At 39.0% G+C, this 4,216-nt stretch overlaps 1 long non-coding RNA gene across 1 annotated transcript; it reads right to left on the bottom strand.

Moving 5' to 3' along the window:
• Positions 1-523: 523 nt before the first annotated feature.
• LOC149501285 (uncharacterized) lies at positions 524-3,863 on the bottom strand. The gene is made up of 2 exons (XR_016324310.1): positions 2,669-3,863; positions 524-734 (listed from the first exon to the last, which is right to left on the bottom strand). It is a non-coding gene; the product is annotated as an uncharacterized LOC149501285 (long non-coding RNA).
• Positions 3,864-4,216: the final 353 nt, after the last annotated feature.

Below are 4,216 nucleotides of genomic sequence, written 5' to 3'. Positions count from 1 at the left end.
TTCAGATGTTAATAGTACAAGAAAGCTACCGTTTGTTCCTATTAATATTAGACGTTTGGAGAAGCTTAGAGGTAAAGTTTTGGCAAAAATTCCGAATGTTTGTTATAGTGAAGATCCTAATGTTCATTACATGGATTTATTTAATGTTATTAGTTCTGAATTTAGTGCCATCTTTACTTCTAAAACTCTGATCTTACATAATAAAAGATCATTCAATGAATGGGCGACTGTTGGAATTCACAAAAGTAGGCAGAGATTATACGATCTCTATCATGAAAAATCATATAATCATAATAAGTCATTTCATGAGTATGTCTCTAAATATTCCAAGCTGTTTAAAAAAGTCTGTACATTGGCCAAGTCATTGCACTTAGGCAATCTTATAAAAAATGCACCTGACAAAATTAAAATGACTTGGAATATCATTAATAGGGAGACTGGGAATGTCAGAAACAGCAATGCTGAATTAACTTTAAAAATCAATAATCTGTTGCAAATGATGTGACAATAAAAACCAGCAGCGTAACGACAAGTTCTTTTATTTGTGCGAGAATGCAGAAAGCAGGTAGAAATGGCTGGCACGGCTTGTTTTATTAACACTATCCCCCCTTCGTTGGCTTTGGCTGGCGGCGGTGGCGTTGGCTGTGGCGGAAGGGGGCGTGTTAATATGGCTTGGCGGCTTGGCTGGCGGCAGGGCATGACAGCTGACGTCACGTCCGTTACATTCGGCCATCCTGCAACAATTGCTCCCGCAATGGGGAACACACAAAAACATTTAGTTCTCAAATAAATCAATAAGGTCTTCAGTTTCGACCTGCTCATCGGAACTACTAGCGCTATCAGACACATGGGTTATACTTTTATAGGGCCTTAATGAATCTGTTGATACCAGGCCAGTGAAGTTTTTATAACTTCGTAAACCTTTTAGATATACTTCTAATTCGATACCAATTGTTACCTACTACTTTAGTTACTACATACGGACCTGAGTACAAATCGTCTAATTTGGTATTAATCCTAGCGGCGCTACTAACCAGTTGGCGCCTGTCTCTACGATACAAATATGCCTTTTCTTATAAACATGAGCTTTTTTTATATTAATGTTGTGTGTCATTATTGTACTCGCTTGTTTTATCCTAGCTGCAGCTATCTTACGCCGTGCGTCAACAGTTTCTGGTTCGCGACCAAGGAAACATCACATATTGACCTACCAGAGCGCGTAAAGATTAAATCACAAGGCTTGTAGCCGCTGTTACTTTTAATTGTGTTATTTGTGCCTCAAATGACGGAGTTTAAATTATTTGAAGTTTCACTAGGATCAGTTGCCCGCAACACATAAAATTATATGTTTAGTTTGTTCAACCTGGCCAATTAGCGCGCGGACAAGCAATACCGTTTAACGTATGCCTAAACTGTTTATCTTCTGATATATTTTTTTAAAGTACCTACTCGTAAAAGCTTTCCCGTAGTCTGTCACCACGTAATTCGGGTATCTGGACAAACCCTATTAATATATTTTTCAATGCACGAATGGTCCCGATTGAATTTACAGTACGCGTTAGTTCAGCTATCACAAATTTAGACAACGCATCTTTCATTACGATCATGTACTGGTTGGTGCCCTTTAGATGTCCTACAGAAGGGCATCATGTTATCTTTTTGTACCATGCGCATAGTATCAGATGGTTTAGAGATCGGATATAGACAGTCTTCTTTTTTTAACATAGTTATCCTTCTCATGTGTACAATAAAGACATGCTGCCACGTATTTCCTAATAAAGCGTGTCATTTTAAGAAACCAATATTGGCTTTTAATCAAAGCTAAACGATGATTTAGATCCACGTGACAAATGTCGTCATAGTGCATTTGTACAATTTTCCATTTAGCCGAAGGGACTGCGAGTCTATTTCCCTTAAAAAAATTTCGAACTAGTTCATAATTATCTTTAACATCAGCGCGACTTCGTCCGCGTGGAATATAGTTCACAAATAATGCTTTATTTTAGAACAAATTTGGTTAGCATAAAAAAACGTTATAGTGAGCCAACCTTAACATATAGATATATGCTATCGCGGACATTTTTTTTTAAAGGGGAACAATTCTGTCACATTATTTTAGCGAAACTTTAACCGCTTCTGCAGCGCAGGCACCGGAAGCTCTTAAAAGGGAAAATAACCCGATTTTGAAACATTTACTGGTACTTCGCTTGTATTGGCCTTAGCGTGACACAATGATGGTCTTAGCGGTCTTAGCGTTATATAGCCTATAACCTTTTATATAGCCTATAACCTTTCAATAAATGGGTTATTTAACACTGAAAGAATTTTTCAAATCGGACCAGCAGTTCTTGAGATTAGCGCGTTCAAACAAACTCTTCAGCTTTATAATGCTAGTATAGATTGCTTTATAATCGAACTAAGCTTTTCGTCCTGACATTGCACAGTACAGAATCAATTAGTAACTTTAAGATAATTTACGTTCATCATGTCAACAGGATGCCTATTAAGCGCGTCTACAAATGTTCCATACGTTCACCAGGTCTATACTCAACACTAATGTCATAATCTTCTTTCAAAACTCACCATCGCGCCATGCGTGGTATAATGCCGCGTTTGGTAAGCGTAGCACAAACCACAGTACAATCAGTTTCTACTATATCATGCTTACCTACTTCATAAACACGGAACCTACGTAGCGATTGTACGACCGCCAGGTTTTGAGCTCTTAACTATGATACACACTCTTCCTTCCTAGTAACCCGGCTAAAATACATAACAGGCCGCAGTGAGTTGTCAGTTTGTTTTTGTAATAGTATACAAGAAATTCCTAAGTTACACGCATCGGTTTGTATTTCTGTAAGAAGCATAGGATTATACAGAGCTAGCATAGGTTTGGAACATAAACTGTTTTTCAGTTGTTCGAAATTCGCGTTTTGTTCACGGCCCCACACCCATGATTTATCTTTTTTTTTCTTTTTAAACCAATAAACTGTCGCACACTATAAGCATTATTTGGCACAGGACACTGCGAAACGGCCGTCAATTTTTGTTGCACCCGGCTGTATACCGTCTGAAGATATTTCATGACCTAATAAGTGACTTGTTCCTCCAAGAATGAGCATTTACTCATATTTAATTTTAAGTCTCCACCATAAAATTTCCCAAGTACTTTCTCAATAATTATTGAACCTGATTTTATACCAACTGAGGGTAGATGTAAATCGTTTAAAATTGCTAGTATCTCGATTTGACCTACATTTATTTTTACCCATTTCTTTTCTACCCACAGACTCAATTATTTTATTTATTAAACGCATTTAACTACCCCACCTAGTGGAATAAGGTGGAGATAAAGAAGAAACGCATGAATACAGATGGCGCATTTGCTAAACCAAAAGGAATTCTAGTGTACTAGAAATAATGACCTTGCGGTGTAATGAAAGCAGTTGTGTGTCTGGCACAATGCTCAATTGATGGTAGCCCTGGGCTAAATCTAAACTCGTGCAGTACTGTTCGGTGGATACTTTTATATTTTACCATAGCGTTTAACGCACGATAATCAACGCATAGCCTACTGTCGCCGTTCTTTTTCTTAATAAGTGAAGCATGACTAGATTCAGATTATTTTATAATGCCGATATCTAAAAGTGGCGATACACGGGCTGATCACTAGTAAGCTTAATTTGCATTTGAACTAAATTGGCAATACCTAAATCATGTGTATTCGTAGCAAAGCAATGCTTATACTGTATTTTTTTTAATCTGAATGACTCCTAATATTTAATGGCTCCTTTTAATTTTTTTTATTTCTACCCACAAATCTCGAAATATTTGTAATGGCATGGCTAGGGCAAGTAGAAATGCAACACACCTGGCTGTTTGGCTGTGGCTCCTCGCAGCTGTTAGCCCTCGGCAGGACCTCGCCCGGCGGCCACATGATGGTCTCTGAGCTCATGTTGATGACTTTGACGTAGCTGTCTTCGCCGCGCAGCAGCGTCGCAGGCAGGGAGAAGGAAGCTCGTAGCCGTGAATCTCGTGAAGCGCCGTGAAGCTCGTAGTGCCGCACAGTGGGTTACTCCACGTTGTTGCTCTTCTAGTTTCCGTCCACGTGAACCAGAATGATGGAAGGACAGGGCGGCGGGCGCTCTTCGTCCGACGACGTCGATATTTCTTTGGTTTGATTGTTCCAGGTTCTTCATCCTGTAGCTCAAGCATC

The sequence above is a fragment of the Bombyx mandarina genome, chromosome 16 (assembly GCF_030267445.1).
Source record: "Bombyx mandarina strain Sakado chromosome 16, ASM3026744v2".
Classification (NCBI taxonomy): Eukaryota; Metazoa; Arthropoda; class Insecta; order Lepidoptera; family Bombycidae; genus Bombyx; species Bombyx mandarina.
The sequence above is the reverse complement of the archived record's forward strand: the minus strand, read 5'-3'. Positions and strand labels throughout refer to the sequence as shown.